The 23226-nt window shown below is 39.4% G+C and overlaps 1 long non-coding RNA gene across 3 annotated transcripts in view; it reads left to right on the plus strand.

Moving 5' to 3' along the window:
* Nucleotides 1-23226, plus strand: part of LOC108448796 — a 54466-nt gene that overhangs the window by 24662 nt on the left and 6578 nt on the right. Inside the window, exons 3-6 of one of the 3 annotated variants that reach the window (XR_001864821.1) lie at nt 12621-12782; nt 16151-16253; nt 17157-17263; nt 22696-22810. This is a non-coding gene — a long non-coding RNA (uncharacterized LOC108448796). The remainder of the gene's footprint in view (nt 1-12620; nt 12783-16150; nt 16254-17156; nt 17264-22695; nt 22811-23226) is intronic. The other 2 variants (XR_001864822.1, XR_001864823.1) reach the window with 2 other exon arrangements.

The following is a 23226-nucleotide window of genomic DNA, read 5'->3' on the forward strand; positions in this document are numbered from 1 at the left end:
CATAGTGTATCAACTTTAATAGCTACTTCCAGCTGTATTATTTTGCTCTGTTTCAAGTGGATATTATTGAATTTTCTTCCTTTATCTTCAGTGCATACATGTGTACTTTCTTCTAGGCATCTTTCTCCTTTCTTAAAGTCACACAACTGCTGGGTTACTTTTTTTTCACTCCTTGGGCCTTTTGAGTCAGCATTAAGGTGCTCTCTTAGATCTGTAATGGATCTTAAATTGAGTCAGAAGGAAAAAAGACTAGGGGAAAAAGAACTCACTACTGCAACATTTTGGGTGGGTCAGCTTTCTTCCTGATGACCACCTACAATCCAGCATCTCTGTACTTTTGTAACCCTTTCTAGTACACGATAAAAATAGTTCAGGATTTGTTAACAAATTGCACATGCTTGATGAAAAAATGAATGACTCTATCATTATATAAAAAGGAGGGGTACTAAATTTGGGAAAAAAGTATTTCTCCTTCTTTAAATCTCTGCTTTGATTACACAGCCTATTAGAAAAAGCAGCTAGAAACTGACTTTGACTTTTGGTTAAGATAACCAAGTACATTAAAGTATTCTTCATCTCTTTGTATCCACAGTCAAAAATTCGTGTTTTCAGATAATGGAAAAGCTCCACACAACAACCTGAAACAACATAAATTTGCTTTTTGGCCAGTAGAAAAGTAATTTATTTTTCTGATCCAGAGGAAAGAACTAGTGCAATCAAGGCAGATATCAGGAGATAATCTAAAGTTCCAGGACATCATTTTAGATCCTGGTAAATTGTAGGTCAGATGCCACTGCATAAGATGAGTATGATGCTAACCTCTTTTTCTGACCTAAACTAGAATGACAACAATGGTAAATGCACCTCTGTGCCCTATTTTCTGTCTGCAGCAGTGAATAGGCATTGAATGGGTTTCAAGTGGTTCTCCAGTGTCAGGGAGTTGGGCAGCCCCGTGAGAAATCAGAAAATTAGGTAAACACGATAGATTGATGCTGAGGACATTTAGGGTGAATGAGATCTAGTTTATACATGAGGCAGTCAGGTAAATTAATAAGGAAAATTGACAATCATTTATACCTGCCAGCATCAGGAGGCATCTCAGCAAAGCTGCTGGCAAGAGGTCACAGCTTGTCTGCCACTGGGACAGCCAGCAGCCAAACTAAAAATTATTCATTTTCAGACACTGTTTAAGTACTTTGTTCACCATGGAGGCAAAAGACCTTCTTTTTTTTTCTTCTCCTTCTTACTTTTAATTTTTTTTAGCAGGCAGAAGCAATAAATCACCTAGTTTAAGAAGACCCAGCTAGCCCAACACAGATCGATTTCATGGGGCAGTCGATGGGCTGCTAATAGAATTACAACTACCTGTCAAAACAGGGAAAACATATCTGTGACAGTGACAAAGGGCAAATCAATTGAAGAAGTGTTGTGGGCTCTTTTTAGGATTTTGTTTTTTGGGTTTTTTTTTGAGACATAGATGAGAAGTACAAGTGAGTCTTTCAAAGTCCGCAACTGTGACAAACAGCAATGTTTATTACCCTTTTACAGGAGCCACCAGTCCTGCAATACTGAATTCTACAGTCATTTTATTTCTACTGCAATTACTAGGCTACTCCCATAAAAACAAAACTAAAGAGCCACATCCAGAGCTATTTAAGCAGTTTCTCATGTATTAGGAAAGCTATTTAAATAGGTTTTATTAACACCTGTAATAATTTGCTCCAGGTGAAAAACCTTGGCACATTTTGTTTACCAGAAACTTTTTTTTTTTTTTTCAATTAAACACATGAGCTTGCCAGTTTCAGGTGTTTTTTAGCGTTTGTACAGCTCAAGCAGAAAATCAGTTACAACAATGTTGTTGGCTCAGAAATTGTGTTATAATTTGCGATAATTAGATAAAAATTGAGTTATTGAACAGTGAAAAGTTTCCCTTGTGCTGCAAAACTACTCTGCTGCTTGTATAGCATATATATAACCTGTTCCCTTCGTACTTTACATGTCTATGTCAGAGATTAAAAAGTTATATGTAATTGAAAATGTAAATGAAAATGTAAATTGAAAATCTTCATACAAATTGATGCAACAGTTTGTGATGGCCCTGCAGATGCCATGGTTGAATACTGAAGTTGAGAGATATTTACCAAGTCACGCCAGCACTGGCTTCTGCTCTGCTGGTGCAGCTTCAAAGCAATGAAGAAATACTACAGGAAAGTAAGTAGGGCAGCAGTCCTTACACTCCTCTCACTGCCACCATTCCTAGATCTAAAGCTACCTCTGACATTTTGTAGAGAAGACCATGAGTTTTTATGAATTTTGTATGCATGTATGAATGACAACTTGGAATAAAACTGTAATCAAAATTAATTATCTGGGAATCTTCCTCCTCTCTTGTTGCTTGGGTACATAAGCTAAAGAAGTATAAGTTGTGTAATTTCTTAGTGCATACCAGTTTGGACAAAGATTGGGTGCAGGAAAACTCTACTGCCAAAATCAAAATGCAAACAGTTCTATTTTCCAAAGTTTAGGTAGTTTGTTTCAAATATGTATATATATATATACATATACACACACACATACAAACTAAGCTGAGGAAACTTCCTTGAAGTCAATTGAATTTGCATTTAAATAGATAATAAAACTTTGATTGACTCCCAATGAGAGCAGGGTTTCATACAGTGCAATTAAACCAGACCATAAGAGGAGTCAGGGTCAAAATTCTCAGATCTGAATATCCTGCTTTTCTTACTTTTTTTTCTTGTTTTGCTTGTATTAAATCAATGCCCAGCCATGCTCTTTATCATAGGCTGCAACTTCTGTCAACTTTGTTGGGTCCTTCAGGCTTCTGTGAGTATGGCAACGATGTCTCCAGAGGCAGAACTGTGTTTTAAATTCTTTGGAGCAAGGAATAAACCATAACATTAATCTTTTTGTAGAGCATTCTATGCATTTTTAACACCGCGATTTTTAATAGATAGTAATAATAGCAATTTTGAAGTACCCTGCCGATTCTAGTAAAGGACTTTTCTTCAGAAACACTATCCCCTGCTGCTAGTTTGCAAATCTTCTAATTCATTACCACATGGAGTGTCCTATGTGTACAACGTTTTTTTGCTTCAAAACAGATAAATCCGTACATTTTACCAACAAAGGTTCCCCGACAGCATGTAACCATTTCTCCCGTGTGGGACTACAGCTACTTTAAATCACTTCCAAATAATGGTAGTGGATAATTTAAAGATCATGAATAAGTCATTTATTTAAATTAAGCATTTAGATTAGCCATCTGTATTTCAAAGCTTATGGATCCATACTAAACTAGTATATTTTTCCTGAATAGTGTTTTTAAGATGTGGATTATTCAGAGAGTCACAGTATTCCTCAGCAAGCCGCATCATCCTTAAGTTATATATATCTGTGAGAAGAGTGTTTCCATGCCCAGCACGATGTGACTGTGGATCTTTGTGCTGTACAGAGCTCAGGAGCCCAGCAGAGAGTGGCTGGGCTGGTGGTTCACAGCTCCTACAGCAGGGCAAACAACGGGGAAGCTGTTGCTGGAGCTCTCGGAACAAAAGGTATGAAGTTAGATCCAAGCACCAAGTGATGACAGAGTAAGCGTCTGTCTGCTATCCACCATGGCTCTTTCTGGAGCCTTACTCACTTCAAAAGTAGTGGGAAGAATCTGGGAAAGAGGGCAGATGGTCTGTTAGTTTCAAACAGATACATAAAAAACTAGGTAGCCAAATAGGTTTTAACAACAGCTTTCTATTGAAACTTGGAAAAGAACAAGTGCCTAGGGCTTTGTCATCATGGCTTCAGAGAGCATTTGGTTTATGCAGCCCAATTTACATTGCTCATGTCGCTACACCTTTGATCTATGTTTTATAAAGTAAGGCTTAAAACTTAGCTTTATGTGGGAGAGTTGCCATGAACTTCTAATGTCTCACAAAGAAAGATTGAAGGAGAGTTGGTCTCTCCAGAAGGCTAGAAAACTTAGCTGTATATGTCTGAGAAAAATTCAGGGGGAGGGAAATGGCTTATGAAAACACCGAATCCTAAAATATTAGCACAACAAATATCCTGCCAGCACAGGTTCTGGCCTTAAAAACTTGGCATCTTTGTGCCAAATTGCACTTGGGAGAGAAAGGCACTGGGGACAGAATGTATAAGCAGTGCTTTCTGCTCAGCATTCAATCCCTTTTGCGGTTGCATTTAGCCCACTTTTATAAACTATGTGTTTTAATAGGCATTATGAACACTTGACTAACAAAGGTATTCACTTTTATTAAATAAAATTTCAGTGAAATATGTCTTGGGAGGATATATGACGCTTTTAAGGCAGGAAAAACTATTAGTTACTATAGAAGCCTAGAAAATATTTGTTCAGTGCTCTCTTAAGCACATAGCCTGAATGCCTCACAAGCACAGTGTCACCATTATAAATTAAGCTGAGACAAAGTGACTGACTGTCTTCTATTGTTCTGGTTTGATACACAAAGTCCTGTGCAAATGTCCCAGTGCTTTTCAGTAGCATCAAGTAAGGGCAACACAGTGGAAAATCAGACTGGAGGTGTATTCCTGGTGGGGTTATTAGCACTTTTGAGAAGAGGTCATGCTTCTACCCCTTTTGAGGATTGTGCTTACTAGATAAAGTTTTAAAAGGGCTGATATTTTAATGTTGCGTTTTAGCATGCATAACATACACTGAAAGTGTTCTAAAATGCCAAGGGTAAAAAACCTGGAATCAGCTTTTAAAAGACATCTTTGGAGGCTATTGCACCACTCAAGCTGTGGAAAGATTAAAGGAGTAACTGACTTTCTGAGGTACTCAGCACTTGCAGTGCAGTGCTACCAGAACTGCAGATTTCCATTGCATTTTAAAGTAGCTGAAGAGCTCTGTATCTCCTCTGGGTTGGCATTTCACAGGTGATCTAAAATGACCCTAAGTGTTAAATAATGGTAAGTATATCTGAAGGATTTTAGGCATCTTATCTGCACACTCAGTTATTTTAGTCATTTAATTGCAATTTTCAGATGCAATTTAAATTAAAGAAGATGAAAGAAAATGAGAAAAATGGTAATTTTTTTACTACATGTTTCAGTTTTGGTGCTACTTACTATGAAAGAACCAAGCTTATTCCACTAAAATAAAATTTAAAACAGGCAAAAAAGTATCAAAATTTGAGCAAAAATAAAGTCCCTCCAAAAAAAGCCTAAGTCCAAAACAAGCCAAAGTCATTCCAATTAATATAATTTCAGGTCTACCCACAGTATGGAGAATTTGTCTTCTACCAAACTTTCACTCTAATTAATTAATTTCTTCATAGAGTTATAAACTGCACTAACTCTCTTGTGCAGAAATCAGCACTGTTAAGGAGCTCATGAGCAGATGTGATACAAGAGAGCCTTTTTATTTTTATTTTTTTTAAACTCAAAGAGTAATGACACCACAATATCGTGTGGTGAAGGAGCAATAATTTGATAAACATTGTCTTTTCATTAGATTAGAGCAATTAATCTGATTCTAATTTAGCTGAAACATTACCATACTGGAATCCCTAGAGCCCGATGAATAATCTCTAAACACATTGACACACTCAGCAGACAAACATTATCTCCACTCATACTGTTGTTCCATATGGTCTCCTCCCATTCTGATGGAGGGCACCCTGCTGTTTCAATCAAATAAATGTCAATTATCTGAGATAGATTTTTTAGTTTACAAGCGCAGGCTTACAATTCGACTGTGAAACAATTGTCTGCAGTTCTCCCCTGATTGCCGCTGCCTCCTTTTTCAGCTGCCCACCTTGCCGGATTGCTGTCAAACTTTGCTGCATCATACACAGTTTTCAAGGCTCTCTCTTGAAAATTGTAGGCACAGGAAGTAATTTGTACCTGGGGAGAAAGCAGCAAAACACAGAAGAAATGGCAGAAGTGTTTGCCATGTAGGCTTCTTCACCCTATTAGCTGGGATGGTCTTTATTGCCTTTTCTATTTGTTGATCTAGCAGGGTGCCAAAACTCTATGCAACTACAGGCTGCTTAGACGATTTGATAGAGTCTTACTTCTCCAAGGCAATGCCTCACAAGCCTTTTGCTTCAGTGGGTTATGGGCACGCTTGCCACATCCCACAGACTGCCTGGCACTTTTATTTGAAAACACCATAAAAGACGACAAGCTGAAAACTTTAAGCCCTTTCAAGCCACAGTTTTGACCACTGCTACAAGGTTCAAAGCTCGTCCAAAATATCTCTTTGGAGTGGTAGGGTAAACGTAGATTAGATATGAGGAAGAAATTCGTTATTGTGAGGGTGGTGAGACACTGGAATAAGTTGCTCAGATTTGTGGATGCGCCATCCCTGAAGTGTTCAAGGCCAGGTTGGATGGGGCTTTGAGCAACCTGGTCAAGTGGAAAGTGTCCCTGCTCATGGCAAGGAGATTGGACACAGATGAAGTTTAAGGTCACTTCCAACCCAAGCCATTCTATGATACTATGATTCTATGATTTTGTGGTAATCAGACTGCTTGGTGTATTTACCTAGTATAAGACTTGTGACTACTATGGTGTCTAAAACTGAGGGACTGATGTGCAATTCAGGTTGCTATCAGTAGAGGTAAACTAAGGCCATCAGCAGAGAAAAACAGTCACAGCACCTGAGGTAGAACCCTCTGAGTGGTGGTCTGACACAGCACTTTGTAGGCAGAATTCGTTATTTTATTACATCATACATTACCTCAGTTTTCTTCCCTGGATGTGTCATGTTAGGCAAATACACCCAATACAAAGGGCAGATGGAGATGAAAGATTTTGTTGAACTGTACTCTCTTCTGCTTTCTGTTGTTTGGATGCTTAAAGTAATGTGGCAGAAGATACTCTCTCTTCATCAATACACCTTAAACTGTGCCAGATAACCCTATTGCACCTGCTTCAAGTTATATGGCATTAGTTTATTAATCACAGCTGTTTATATAGATATGCAGCATCAGAGAGGGTGTCTGTATATATGAGCTGGAAACACAGATTGGATACTTGGCAATCTGACATGAGGAAAATGTTAAAATTGAAAATTCTGCAGTTTTTCAATGATACTTGACATTCCACTTGGTGTAAATGACATGGCTGTGGTGAGAAGAAAAGTTTATTTTGGAATTTGGTCTGTGATCCGTATGAGAAACTGATCCTTTTATCATATGCATGAGGGCCAGTGCAGCATTCTTCTAGCTGAGAAAACCCTTGGCTTGAATAAGTCCTTTTAGGTCCAGTAGACTGAGATAGTAAGTAAGGTTGTGAGGTGCTTCTCAACAGCTTTAAATCATGACTATGAAACTGGCCTATTTTGACTCTCTCAGGTATAGTACATCTGCTCTTCCCAGCTCCCTTCCCTCTTGCCTTCCTCACCAGGTTTTTTTCAACACTCATCACATAGACTTGAAACGCTCTAATATCATTGCTTAGAAAAATCTTATTTTGCAAGATGCTGGCTACCTTCCCCTCTTCCTAACATCAAATGGGCTTCCAGATACTTCAGTACCTCAGAAGCAAATTCATTCATCCCATTTCCAGCAGATAGTCCTCTTCTCTAGCACGGGCAGCTGGAAACACAGAGAATATGTCAATAAAGTGGGGTGATTTGCATACAGCAGTTATCCATACATTCCCACAGAAGACAGGGCTTTCAAGAAGAGTGAAGAAGGTTATCATTTTCTAATGTAGGACTTTAGGCTATCCATAATTGTATTTTACAGAAATAAAAAGTGTCTCTTAGTATGGATTTGGACATTCTGTCACCATTAATGTGCCAATAAAGGCTTTGCTTGAGGACACTGTGGAACAACACACTTCTGTTAATATTGCTCAATAAAACTACTAATACAATCAATTTGATTTGAAACATCTCTTGTCTTGCAAAGTATCAGATCATTAACAATGTCAGAGAGTTGTAACTATCCTATTCAACTAAATTAGTGTCCAAGAATTATCTAAGACCTCATACTGCACAGTGGAAAGTATTAATGTATTACTGGATGTAAAGAAACTGAGCAACCTTCAAATGCTTCAGGAAGGATGTAAGTTTGCACTAATATGTGCTACAAAAAAGGGGCAATGAGAGATGTGAGGCAGAGAAGGAAACAATAGTGGTTCTTGAACTGAAGGCATGAGATAAAGAAAATGGTATTGAACATCTGAAATTTTCTCGTAATCATGGTGATTCTCTGGGCCTCAGAGTAAGGCATTTTATATAATAATATTTAACATTCTTATCTGTTTTGTTTCTGTTAGAATGATGCAAAACGAGTAATAGAGCACAAACCAGTCTCAGGCTGGGGAAATGTCTTGTTTTAAGACAAACTGGGAGGAAATGTCCAAAATGAACAGGTCCTTTAATAGAAGGCAGGTTTTAGCAGCCCCTCCCCCACCAGGTTTGGAAAGAAATTTCTTGGCGGAAAGTGAAAAAAAAGCTGTTTATTTAACAAGCAGGGTGCATGCAGGCATGAGAATGAATAATGTTAAATAATAAAACTTCTCTCTGTGGAGAAGACCTGGAAGATTCAGAGTCCTTCCTGTAGGTGTGGCTCTGCTCTCTCTGGAGCTAGGATGCGGCGTGGGCCCCTCCGGGCCGCGGTGTGGGGCCTCCCGGTGATGTGGGGCCAGTCAAGGTGTTCCAGACAGCAAAGCTGAACAGTTCCAGGAGAAAAAGAAGAAGCCACAGTCCCAGGAAAACTCCTTGCTTCAGCTAGCAAACAAGAAGCTAGCTGAAAAGCAAGAGAATGCAACCATCTTCCCTGCTGCAGAGAGCTAAGAGCTGGGGAGAGAAACCGAGGGAGTTATCTGTGTTTTTGAACACAGGCCGCCAAAAGATTCCACCGCCTTCCCCCCCCTCTCTTGGCTCTGCCTTAAAGTCAAAGAAAGGCACAGGATTAATGTCTAGGCATAGAGCAGGCAAAATGGGATACAGCATTATAAAGTCACCCTGAGACAGGAAAGTAAAATGAAACACACATTGATAGAAATGAGATATTTTTAGTCAGAATGCCCGTGTTTTATGAGAAGTATTTTTCATGCAATACCTGCCTTCTCTCCCTTAACAGGCTGCCCTGTGGTGGAATCACTAGCCATGGAAGTATTTAAAAAATGTGTAAATGTGGCACTTAGGGACATTTTTTAGTGGTGGACTACCACTTTTTAGTGGTAATGATGGGTTAAAGGTTGGACTCAATGATCTTAAGGTATTTTCCAATCTAAATGGTTGTATTGTTCTTGCTATTGAGAGACAAGGATTAGGGTCAGGAAGTGCACAAAGAAGAAACTTGGATATCTCTGCATTAGAATTTTAGGTCAAATCAGGAGAGTACCTCTGGGGCACAAATCATAGTCTTTACAGTTTACAATATTCAGTTCACATTATAGAGACATCTTGGAGTACATGAAAATAAAATGAAAGATATGCTCTCTGTTTGTACCTAATTCACTTCGTTCATGGCTGATCAAATCCATAGGAATAGACTGGAGCTAGTCAGAGATAAAATGCCCTGAAATTCTGATAGAGTGTTAAGTGAGTCTTCAGCACTGTTTCACTCAAAAAAATCCCCCTTTATTGGACTGCACTTCTTGCTTGTGTGGATATAGCAGGGAAATATACTGGGTACTCTTTCTCTTGCCCTGCATATATGTTCTTACCCTAATACACTCTGGCTATATGAACATATATAAATATGATCAAACCAATAGTAGTTGTCCCATTTACATTTGGGAACATCATGATTTTAAGCCTGTTTTTAAAAGCATCTGTGAATGCTTTGGTACTGGCAGTTCCAACAGCTGAATTTAATAATAACGTGGGGCAGAGCCTAGTGTGGGCAGTGTGAGTACAGAAGGGAGAACAAGTGGATAATGGGAACTGAACATGTTATTTTCAAACTCCTATGGATGTGTTTTGCAAATTTCTATTCCTGATCTCCTCTGCTTAAAATAAGCTCACCAATTATACTGAGAGCTGACTGTCCAAGTGGTAACTGCTGAAAAGGACCAGGTGGATACCCAAATGAATAGGAGGAGACAATGCAGCCTCATTGAAAAGGAGGCAGAGTATGTTGGGAGGAGTGTGGTGGGTAGACTAAGGAAAGTAACTCTTCCCCAGTCCATGCTGGTGAGGTTGTACCTAGAGCAAGGTAGATTGGTTGGAGGCCAGTCACAAAGATGATACATCTGCAGTGCTTGACAGTAATGCCAGGTCATACAACCAGGGGCAGCAGCGAGAGACTGCATTCAGGTTTGTCATTAGGAAAAAGCTTTTGCCATACATGCCACACTGGAGCAGGTTGCTTAGAAAGATTGCATGATCTCTACTTTTGCCCTAGATAGGCAAAGCTGATCTAGTGCTTGTGGTGGCCCTGCTTCAAGTGGGATGCTGGACAAGGTGACTTCAAGGAGACCCCTTCCAACCTGCACTGTTCTGACTGCAAAAGGTTGTGAACTACAGTGCATATTAGGGGACTGATACAATGAGCAGATTTGTTAACTAGAACATTTGGCCTGGCCTGGCTTTGAAGAAGGTAACAGTAGCATAAGCTGTATCACTCACTGGGACACCAAAATCTGTAGCAATTACCTGGGGAGAGTCTATCTCTTTGCATCTGAGATTTCTTAGCAAGGAGAGAGGTAAAACTAAGGTGGAGAAAAGAGACGGTGAGCCTTGGGGAGCCTGATTTATCATTGCTGAGAGGAAGAGGGGAATGGTTGTTGTTTCTTGAATAAGGCTCCTCATTCTCCCACCCAGAAGTAGCTGCTGCCCTTCATGTTTCCAGCTGTAGTCACAGCAAAGGCTGATTTCCACCTGGCAGCCTGCTGCCTGAGGCAGCTGCCTACATCACCTCACCTTGATGACTAGCTCCAGCCAGGACTTGCAGTCTTGCTCCAGGGAACAGAGCAGCTGTACTCAAAATACTGAGCAGACATCTTCATCTCCACCTCAGTACTGAAGGTTTTTCTCTTTCTCCCCATGGGGTGACTCAGTGGCACAGGTTAGGAGCAGAGACAGGTGTCAACATGGCCTTAGTAAGACATGTAAATTTTCTCAGCTTTACTGAGGTACTGGGAGATGAAGCCGCAATCTGGCCTCAAAAATGTCACACATATGGAATGGCAACTAGATGTGACCCACAGAGGCATAGCTGAGCAGGTGTCTGCTTAAAAAACAGCTGCATTGGTGATGGCTTTTCTTCACTGCCTATGTCAATTTTCTCATCCAAAGTTAGTGGGATCAGTGGCATTGAAAATACTCAGTACAATGTTTCAGCTCTGATTTTAAAATAAAAAAAAAATATAATTAAAACATTTTTCTTTCAAAATACATTATTTTCCCAAAGTTTGACTTTTACTGAGGATATTTTTTTTTAACATCATAAGTTATATTATTCTCCTTAGAAATCATTGACGTTTTTTGTTATTGAGTTCCTTTCTGAGAGTTATAGTGAGATGAAAGAAACTTTCTGGGGTGGGACTGGAGAAGCAGGCTCCTTTCACAACACAGTAGTCTGTTAGCAAATGGTGAATATGACCTATGGCTGTAAGACTCTAAATGGATTTTTCTCTCTGCTCTATTTTCAAGATGTGACAAAATTACTGGGTAGCCTATGTATCCGAAGTCAGAAATATACTGGGAGCTGAATACTGCCAGCAATAGCAGAGAAGCCTGATTTTAACTCCATTGCAACACAGCAGAGTTCTGCTTTCATGGTGCATTAATTCAACACCTGCAGGCGCTCTCTTCCCTTGCTGAAATTACAGGCTGTCTACTGAGTAGTTAAGGCTTGGAACTGAAGTGTAGAGTAAAGTCGTGAGGTCTTTATTGATCAACAGAGGGCCAGATCCTAATAGCTGGATGTAAGCTACAGATGCTCCCTCATATTGCCTAGAATGGAGACAAAGGATGAAACATAGCTGAGGTGTTTTACTGCCATGTGCAGTTTTTAGAGTTCTTCACCTTTAAAATAGAAGGTTCTTTAAATTCAAAATTACAGTGCTGGAAAAGGATCAGCATTCAAATATGTTGGTTAACATATCTGTTGAAATTATAATTTAAAAGCCACCTCAGCCTTTCAAAAAAGATTTTGAAACACAGGACTACATGGATCAGACACAAGCCAACCCAAAATCTTTGTTTTTGTCATGTGCATTAATACACTAAATAAGAAGCATTAGAGAAGATAATTTAATTTGAAAGTAGGCAGTTGGGGTGTTGAACCACTGGTTCCGGTGCTGGTAGGAAGGGCTGGAAGTAATAGAGAGTCTAGAGAGAAGGCCATAAAGAGATAAGACATTTATTTCAGTATCTTGGGTAAAAGTTTAACAGTCATAATGAGACTGCTGTGGGGCATGTTAATATGGTCCAATAAGCAATATGTTATTGTTGTTTCTTTGGTTTCCCTAACATGGCAGTTGTATTTTAAGATCTCTGTCTGGCAGGAAGGAAAATGGGGATGTTTCTTAACTCAGTGGAGAGCAAGAGCTGCTGCCTTATTCCTGAAAATCCCAGACCTCTCCTGTGTCTGGAGCAGTGATACTGGGGAGTTCCTGAAGTGCCCTGTACTGCACTGACTTATGTCTCTTTGCTGGTTTTCTAGCTCCATGCCTCACCAGAACTCTGCCAAGGAAGATGCTGCATCACTGGCAGCACAAGTTTGGTGGTATCAGGTCTTTGTGGTAGAAGATCATGGTGAATTCTTGCCAGAGTTTGCAGTGGGGCAGTTACCTAAGTCTCAGTGCTGTTCAGTGGATCAACAGAGGTATGCATGCAGCTGCATATACTGCTACACTCTGAATGTTGAACAAGTTGGATAGACTTAATGGGGACTCGTTGCATGCTGTAAATTTAGGACATAAACCACCAGACTATAAGGGCACTGAATGGGGTTGTACCACATGGCTCTCTAGCTCTCTGCCCTGTCCCTGATGGCCATCAAAAGGAGGTATCTACGAAAGAGGATAGAAACAGGGTGCACGATACGTGATACTTCCTTAGGCACTCTTCCTGCTTCCAATCATTTGCAGTTCAGAGACTTCGTGACCCAGAGATATTTCTTTGAATTTGCAGCCTGAAAATATTTCTGATCAGTGAATTTTCCCTGCCTCTCCTTGTATCCGTGTAAGCTTTTAGCTTCTGCAACATTCTGTGGTGTGGAGTCCATCAAATGCACGTGCTGTTCTAAGGTCACAGCCTCAGAGGTCAGGCTGAGTCCTCGTGTCAACAAGATTCAATCCCCCATTGCCATCATAGCAGGATTGTGCTCCAAACCCAGCTCTTCTTCAGTACCCTTTCTCTGTACCTGTTAATACACGTTAATATTGATTAATGCACTCACCACATATGGTGTAGGCACTTATCTTACTCCCCATCCACCTGGGATACACATTAATCAACAGTACAGCATGCTATAGTATGTCATGTCTCATTGCTTAAAGATTTTCCTACTCCCTTATGTTGTTTTTAAATTGAAGAAAACTAAGTGCTCAGACAGAAGTAATAGATCAGTATAACTAGATTTGTCTTAATACACCCCAGATGGATTTGCCCAGAAAAGTTTAACAGAAAATCTTTTTCAGCATACAAAAAATTTCTGAGGAGTTATATCACTGAGGATTGCTTTCTGCAGGAAAAGCCAAAAAGGCTCTTTGTTCTGTTCCCATGATTCCCAAAGATAAAGACATTTTTTCTCCCAATCCTCCATTAAAAATATATATAAATTTTTCACTGTGAGGTGTGGTTAGACACTGGAACAAGTCTAAACCTCCTTGCACCTGGGGAGGTTGTAGATGCCCAAACCCTGGTGGTGTTCAAAGCTAGGTTGGATAAAGCCTTGAGCAACCCGGTTGAGTGGGAGATGTCCCTGCACATGGCAGTGGGGTTGGGACTAGATGACCTTTAAGGTCCATTGCAACCCCTAAACATTCTGTGATTCTATGATTAATTTACTGGCTTCAGAAAGACAGCATTTCAGCTTCCCAAACTTCTAGTTTCTGAAACAGTAATAGGTTATGGGCTAAGCGCTGCTGTAGCTTAGTTCAGTTGACCTCAGAGATGGTGACACTCAGTTTCTCTGATTCTGGACACCAGAAGTCAGGGTGCCTGGTGCGAGCAGCCAACTCTGAAGTGGATGCTGAGGAGGAACTCTGAAGAGGAATGGGTGCCTCCTGAGACAGATTTATTTTACCCAGTGACAGGTGTTTAAAATCAACCCCCAGAGATGCTCTATTGATTAGAGGTTATTGATTCATTGAAAACTAGCTTAGACTGCTCTGGGAGAATTTGTACCCTGGAACCTGGAGCTTAGAGAAAAAAGAAGCAAGATGGAGAATTGTGTTTGGTATAACAGGCTTCAAATATATAAATATTCATATTCAGTAGATGTAAAAGAATTGACTAAGCCAAATTTTCATAGAAGCCTAATTCACAGAACACAAGACAAAAGGGCTCATGGGGCAAACAGCAGGTCTTTCCAGTGTGAGTGGTTTCTGGCGTGAATTGCTGTGTTTTAGGTCATATGCAGAGTTCACATGTCTAACTGATCACTAAATCACTGTTGATGGTGGTTTTGGTGTAAAGTGAGAACAGAAGTGGTGGAAACTATCCTGTGATCAACGTATTTGCTTAGGGTACTAGTGGCAATACTGAAAGAGTGAGAGTTGAAGGTGATAACCAGAGGTTTTGCACTGTGTTCTCTGTTGTCTGACCTGCCTTTTGGGTGCATAAAGTTTCTTTTTACATTTGTTTTGGAAATTATAGACACAAGTGTGTCTTTCATTACTAAAGGTATTTCTGAGCTTATGCACAGCCTAGTAATAACATGGTGTATTTTAATGTGCTTACACAAAATGGGGACATGTTGCTCATGTTGTCCTTATTATACCATTTTATCACTTCCAAATGCAACTTCTGTGGTCCATTAATGTACTTTTTGAAACTTTCTTTTCTAACTGTCAAACAAGCCCACTGCTTCCTTGGTTTTTCAAAAGATGTCAATATGCCTTGCAGATTATTGGTACTACATGAATACGAGATAGAAACTATGATTTTCTTACATTGACTGCATATCAGATACTGTGAGATAACGGAGACAGTCAGGCCTTCTGAGCATTGCAAATGTAGCTTGTGATGCAAAGAGTGAGTCGAGAATAACTTTGATGCAGGAAGTATTTTGATGCATAATGAAGAGCTTCTTCATGGAATTATACTTCCCAGAGTATTTATGCAGTGCCTTCATCTTTAAGCAACTGTATAAACAATAAATAATACTTCTCATCAGTGTCACTACATCCTATTGAATAACTCCCCAAGGCACTATAAATAAAGGTTATCTTGCAACCATTAATAATAAACAGAAGAAGGATTTCCTCACTGACTTTTATGAAGTTTTCAGTAGTGTTTAAATTTGATTCAGCATTTTTGATAGTGGCTTCATGTTTGCCTTCCTGTCTGCCTGAGATGTTCAAAGGCAAGCAAGTTTGTTGTGTCCACAAATCCCACAACTTTTTAAAGGATTTCAGAGCTTAGTGGGTTGTCTGTTAATATCACTGCAATCTAGTGCTCTCTAGGGTACGTTTGAAACTGCAATTGCATTGAAATTTTTCAGGACTGTCGCTAGACATGCCTATGGGATGAAAACAGGGCAACCTGCTCTTGCTCTAGCCAAAGAGTGCTTATGCAGGTTCAGGACATCTTGGGTGGCTTTTAGCCAGCTCAGAGTAACATAGAATTATAGAATAATTTGGTTTGAATGAGACCTTAAAGACAATCTTTTTCCAATCCCCCTGCCATGCGTGGGGAAGCCTTCCACTAAACCAGGTTGCTCAGGACCGCATCCTGGTTTCCTCACTTACTCCTCTCTGTGGTTCACTCACTCAATGGTGATAAAGGCTCTCATTACTTTGGATGTAAATGCTGGTTTGGCTTTTTAGGATCATGCATGTTTGTGGTCTATGTGGAAACTTTCCCCAGTCCTACTGGAGCAGTGACTTTGAGGTGCCATTGCTCAACCTCCAGCCCCTGCCCAGCATCATCCTTTGAGCAACACTTTGGCATTGCTGTCACTGGGGCATTAGACTTGTTCTGTTTCCTATTTGTATGGTTCTCATGATGGAATATTTTGTTTCCCAGCAGTGGTATATGCAAAAGAAACTAAGCTCAACCAAAGGAGAAAACTGAAAAAAAACTGCGGAAGGATATTAATCAGACAAGACATGAGTAACCTGAAGAAGAGGTGAGTTATAGATTTCCACATTCAGAGGACACTGCTTGCCTTGTACCTTTCAAACTTGTTAGTGCCACTGCTGATCCAAGCAGTATTTCTGGCAATTCTCATTAGGATTCTCCTGCCCAAAGTCAATGGACTGCCTGTATCATAGAGCACAAGGACTAAACTTAACTTTGCACTGTATATACTAAAAATGTATCTGAAATGCTATCCATTCATAAGAGCAAAGGATTCAACAAAATAGCCTGTGCAGGACCTATTCAGATATGAGCTCCTCCAATGACCTTTATATCATGAAAATCTGATACCTCTGGGAGAAATAAACTGAAATACTTCATAAATATTTTTAGGCATTAATATAAGGAATAACTTTTCAAGGGCTCCAAATATCAGTCAGTCCTGTTGCCTTTTATTAGCTCTGAAGGAGAATTTTATAGTAGGATTTTACTTCTAACTTGATAATATTTTTTAAAGAGAAAACAAAGCAAAACATGAACAGAAACACTAAGTCTAGAAATATTTGTTGCAGCAGCGAAGATTTGTGCGCTAGCAGAGGCCCATGTTGGGTTGTTATGCCCTGTGCTTTTGTCATGCTTTGTGTCTCTCTGTTTAAATTAAATCCCAAAGCTACTGTTGGGTCGATTTTGGGTGGAGCAGAGGTGGCATAAAGCCAGTTTTTCTCAGTTGAGAAGATATGTTCCCTCTGTGATAATGTCTTTTAAAAAGAGACACTATCAATAAAGTAATCAGTAAAGTAAGAAACATCAAGGTAGATCCAATAGTCACACCAGAGAGTTTACTAATGTATAAAAAACCTGTCTGCTTCTCGTGAGATCACCATAATAGACTGGATGTTTTTTGGTTTTAATTTTATGTCAGCCTGAGCTCTGTTCTCTCTGTTCAATATAGCACTCTTTGTACTGACAAAATGGAAATGGCATCTATACAAGTACACTGGTTCAATGAGCCTTGGTTTTGACGACCTTATGCCTTGTTGGTCTTCTGGTTTAACTGTGGTAAGTTTATTGTTGGCTTCAAAGCAGTTAAATGTAGTCTGAAAGCCTTTTCTTATTTACTTCTTCTTTTTTTTCATCTTTTTTTTCCTTCTCATTGTAGGAAAAAATACTATGTCAAGGACAAACACTTAGGTTATGGATTTTTTCTTTTCTACTGGTGTTTTTATTACAAGGTAACCCTGAAGACCTTTTAATTCTCTCGATTGTTTAAAGAGGCTTCATGAAAACATGACATCTCAGATGTAGAGATAAGTAATAATTGAGTGAAAGATTCCATTTGCCCAGAGTTTACTACAGTAAGATCCTAAGGAATTAAAAAAAATGGAGTCAGTAAGGTTTTAGTGGAATTTGATAGGAGGCCCCATACAAATACCCAGATGAAACTCTAGCCAATTATTCTGTGCTGAATATTATGCCCTGATGAAAATAAAATACCTGAGTTTAATCTTTCAGTCAGAGTAAAGATTTGTAGTATAATGACCTGATTTAGCTGAAAAAAGGGAAAAATAAGTAAGTCTGACAGCTGAGAACAGAAGGGGAATTAATCTCAAAAGTTGCTAGTCTTTGTTTCCCATCTTTTCATTATTATTCAATCAGAGCAAAGAAAGGACTAGCTGCCCTGACACAGCTCCAATTGCATTGCTCAGAGAAAGGGGGAGGCATGGTGGAGAGAGAGATTTCATTATTTACAATCTGAGGAACTGAGAAGAAAACAGAGAGAAATGGAGCCGTTTGGTCCACCTTTGGGTGTGCCTGGGGCTTAGGGCAGAAGCAGGCTGACAGTGCCTGCAGCCATCAGCAGGTGCAGCAAGGGCAGGTGCAGGTAAGTACAACAGGGTGGGATATCTCACAAGGTGCAGGGTGCAGTAAGCCCACTGAATGCATCATGACCCCACTTTTCAGTCTTACATTTGACCTCCTATGTGCACATGAGGAGCAGAAGGGAGATGATGGTGTGATGTACATTAGAGTGCTGTCTACTCTTCTGATGTCTTTGGTGGTGGCTCTTGGCATGTGACATGATCCCAGCTCTCATTCCACTTGTGAACATTTACAACCACGAGCTCCACTACACCCCCTAAATGCCAGTGGCTGCTGCAAGTCAGACTTCCGTGCAGCTACTCACTCCAGCTGACCAGAATTGCACTTGAAAGTACCACGATGTGCCTTGTACTTTTTACACCAGCTCTTTGAATTAATGCTTCAGTTACCACATTTTCTACAATCACCATGTTCAAGAAGCAAGGGACAGAAAGGCTAGCAAGAGAACTTTCCACAAATATGTTAGAAGCAAGAAGAACACCAAGGAGTGAATTGGATTCACTATTAAAAGAATAATAAAACATGATGACAAAAGTTGAGGTTGAGATGGTTGACAAGTTTGGTGTTTTGGGTTTTTTTTTCATGTCTTCACTAAAGTGGCCAATTGTGCTCATAAATGTAACAAACTTAACCCCAGAAGAAAATAATAAGATAGGAGATAGGCCACTTAGAGAATATTTAGCTCTTGGGTGTTTTCAGGAAGAAAACAAATTTCGTGTCTCCGGAAATTCACTGTGATGTGAAGCCTTGCAGAAACAACCATAGATATACTAGTGACTATCTTTGATAATTCTTGGAAGATGCATAGGCTTCCAGAAGACTGGAAAAGAGAAATCACAATGTCTTCCTTTGAAAAAGACTGACGTGAGGAACTAAAAATCATAGGGTGGTCTGCTAGGCTTTATTTTCTGGAATTATACTGGAACAAATATTCAAAGTATCTTTAAAGATCTGGAGGATGATGAGGAGATGAATTAACAGCCATTATGGGTTTGCTAAAACCAGGTTACGTCAGTTGTCTAATTTCTTTCTGGAACTAAATAATAACTACCCTTATAGATAGGAAAGAAACAGGCTACGACATGCTGCTTTCTCCTGACAAATTCTGATTTTATCTCTCATGACATTTTATAAATTAGCTAAGAAAGCACTCTATAGATTTAATTATAATAAGAGTAGTTGGACTCTTTTTGGAAAACTGCATTTAAAAAGTTATCAAAAGCTCACTATCATTTTTCAGTATTTTTGTGAGCTTTCATATGATACCAACATTTAAGGAGCATGCTGTAGGACAGGATTAGTTTTGAGAAAGAGTTTGATACATAAAAGATGCAGTCTAAGGCAGCAGTTCAACAAGAAGAATTTCAAGATATTATGCTTGGACAGGAATAATCTTCTTACATCCACAGAGAGAGAGAAAATAAGAGGCTGGATAATTGAGTATCCTCCTCACTGGAGAATAAGAGGTTAGGCTGAATCTCCTGTCACAGTGAATCACCTACCGAACAGGATCAGAAAAAGTAATTTTGTTGTGAGTTAATAGGATAGTTACACAAAAGTATTACCTGTAGGGTATGTGAAATCATCTCCTGGTCTACTAAGTTTTGGTAAAGATTCATTTGGAATATTATGCCCAGTTGTGAGGACTAACTTTTGACAAATACCTGGCTCAACTGGAGAGATTGCTGGAAACAGCAATTGTAGGAGCAGAAAATGTGATTTATGAAGAAAGGCTTAAGAAATTTGGGTGGTTGAGTAAAGAAAGAAAAACATTAATAGGAAACATAACAGTCTTTACACAGTTTAAAGGAGGGTGGGAAACTGTTCCTTTCACATTCTTTTGATAGAACAAGAAATAACAGGATTTAACTGGTGTAATGAGGATTCCTGCTAAAAGTTAGTAATAATATGAGAACAAAGACACAAAAACTTTAGTACAATCTGTGAAAGATTGTGGAATCTTCACCTGAGGAACTTGTCTGCCAGACATGGCTTGGGTATAGTTCAGTAAGGAGAAGGATTAGATGTATTCTTGAGGTAATTCCAGTATGATTTTCTGTAACTTTTTTGCTGAGTCTGTTTTGTTTTCCTTTCAAGATGAGAGTCCTTCTCAAGAGCAATTGTGAAGTGAAAGACGTTATTTAGCAGAAAAAAGATTAATTTGACTTGATTTCCACTTATGTGCTCATGATTACATCTCACAAGCTTAAAATGGACTTTTTGCATCTGGTGTGAGCTTGTGGTGCTGGCTGAGCCTAGCAGGTAGACTTCAAAATACCCCTGCCCTACTTGCAAATGCTTAGGAAATTTGTTGAGTTATAAGTATACATGGCACAGTTTCCAATGAGTTAGAAGTCAACATGATCCTTTAAAAATTTTTCACTGCTTTGGAAAACCACAGGCTTTGGTTCATCTTGAGATACTCATTTGCCTTAAACTAGGCTCTACAGGAAAACTGTGCATGAAATTGTTTGCACTTTGGTAAGCGTTGCCTTTGCTGACTGTAATTCAGTTTCAAATAGAAAGTTTCAGCTGTCCTCACTGTAACCTTCTTACTCTCATGGTTCTAGGCTATGAATACATTGGCATACAACTTATGATCCAAAAGGCTTCCTTGTTAATATGTTTTCCTGTTAAATTTCAGGTTTGTAAGGTCTGGTTGCAAACACTTGGGAGTTTAACTGTTTCATCAGAAGACTCTGAGCTCTATTACTAGGATTGTTGATTTTGGCTGGTAATTGCAATCAAAGTGGAATAATTAGAAAAAGCAGCCGTGGTTCTAAGTGATTGCCAGTTGTAATTACAAACCAAAATCAACAATCCTACAGCCTACTGGCACCATCTGGTTTTTTCTGCTCTCTGTGACTATAGTTCCCCCATTTCCTCTTCTCACTCAGCACTGGATACCTTCTACTTCCTGCTTGACCCCTTTGCAGGGCATCAGAGCTGACTTCTTCCAGGGGCTGCTGCTAGCAGGATGTCTCCTGTTACAGGCATTCTGCCCACGTATATGGGTTTTGTCATACCTTCTCCCAAGAACCTGTCATGGGAAGTATGCCTCTTGTTGAAGGAAACATCAGGTAGCCAACGGAATTGATTAAAAAACTTTCATTGTTGTTTGTTAAACTGACAGCTGGAAAATTGATTCTCAGTTAATAGTTCTAATTTCTATTACTGGGTATTTAACTCCTTCTTGAAAATAATTCAGGTTTCTTCTCATTTAGTAACTCGAATATATATTTCTTGCTTATGTGTCATGTACTGGATTTGCATAATGAGATTTGAAAACATTTCCAGAGGTAAAGAACCCCCAAAATAGCCTAGATTATGTTGAAGGAGACAAGGAGACATTAACATATAGAAGCCAGAAAAGGGTGAAGAAAATCTTTTTCATAGCTGTTAAATATTCTGCCAGTTTACAGTATCATCTAATTTGACATTTCATCACAGGCTATGGAAGCAAAACAATTATAACATAGAACATTGCAAACAAATGAGACCAAAGTATAAATACATAAGAAGCAAAAGTAAAATATTTTTGAATGTAATTAGTCACACTGGTCAGGAGCCATAGTGTTATCTCCTTCAGCTGCCCAAGTATTCCATTCCTAGGCTTATACCTAGTTTTAGGTTCAACCTTCTGCTGTCTGGAAAAGTAAACAGCTGTGTTGGGGAACTAGTTTTGGGCAAGACAGGGTTAATATTTTAGTAGTAGCCAGGAAGGGGCATAATCTTATTTGATACTATCTTACACTTGCAAGGGGCAGAAGTAAGGTACTGGCATTTTGCAGGGGAAGGTTGGTATTTTGTAGTGATTTTTCTGTGTAAATTGTTTCTTTGTCATATACCTTTTGTTATTGATTTGTTGCTGTTACTGTTCATTATCTTATCTCATTGCTGTTTCCTGGAAGTTGTTCTTATCTCAACCAGTAAATTTCACCTCTTTGTGCCTCCAACTCTCAACTCCATCCCCTGAGTGGGAAGGGGGAGGGCATGGAGTGGGGAGCAATGGTGTCTAGTTTGAGAAAGTCTTCTTTGGGGGGTGGAGAAGGCACTATATTGGGGAGTGCCATTCCTAAGAAACAACAACCACTTTCCAGTGATGTTTCACTAACTCTGGTGATGTAACAGTGATGCCTCAGGTTTTAACTTTCATATTTTTCAAATCCTGTACTGCCTGGTGTGTAACTGAAGTTTCTTGTAGCCTGTTAACTTCTGCTCTCTCATGCTAGGTAGACATAACAAAGCCTCTCTGAAACTGCTCTCCAAGGACACTCAGACCATCCTAGGCCAAAAAGTATAAACCAGAAGCCTCTCTAAAGGGGGGGCAGGCTTGGGGAAATTACATCATTAACTGAAGCTTTAACTGGAGAATTAGCGCTGACATGCAAATGAACGAAACCTATAAAAGCGTGAAGAACTCGTGACCTGTTGTCCATCTTGGGGTCCATCTTGGCAGCAGCCTCTGGCTCCCCAGGGTGTACCTCTGAAGGCCCTTCAAATAAATACCTACCTTTATTCCCTCACTCCTGTCTAGTCTCTGTTTTTAGGTGGCCTCTCAAGGCATCAACAGAATGTATATACTTCTTATCATGTTTAAATTCTTTCAGAAATGTTCAGAAGAAGGAAGTACCTGGAAAATCACTTAGATTTTCTGACATTCAGACTCTTGCATCTCAGTACTGCTTATGACGAAGATGCTCACTAGTCGAGACTTCCTCTCAGGTAAAAGGCTTGTTCAGTATAATCTGTGGAGATATAAGACCTTACCTGTAACTTTTTCAGTTTGGAAGTGAAGAAGCAGATTACCACACCCAAGCTGCAAGTCTGCAGATGGTACTGAAAATCACTTTTTTCAAGATGGAAATGAACTACAGAACTGGGATACTGTTTGGGGGAAAAGAACATCATTTCCTGTGGTATACAGAATTTGGGTGGCATCTTTTGTGAAATATCTAACATTACAATTTGATGTCAAGAAGTGGCTGAACAGCTGCCAGGGCATGAATATGTCTGTAAACAAACGAGAAAAACTGGTGGATATTTAGTGAACAGAGTTATGTGTATTGCAGCTGTGCCATCTTCCTGTTGTGAAAAAAAAAATTCAGCAAACAGTATTTTATTAGGATTAAACATTCTTA

Source organism: Corvus brachyrhynchos, unplaced genomic scaffold (assembly GCF_000691975.1).
Source record: "Corvus brachyrhynchos isolate BGI_N302 unplaced genomic scaffold, ASM69197v1 scaffold87, whole genome shotgun sequence".
NCBI classification, from domain to species: domain Eukaryota; kingdom Metazoa; phylum Chordata; class Aves; order Passeriformes; family Corvidae; genus Corvus; species Corvus brachyrhynchos.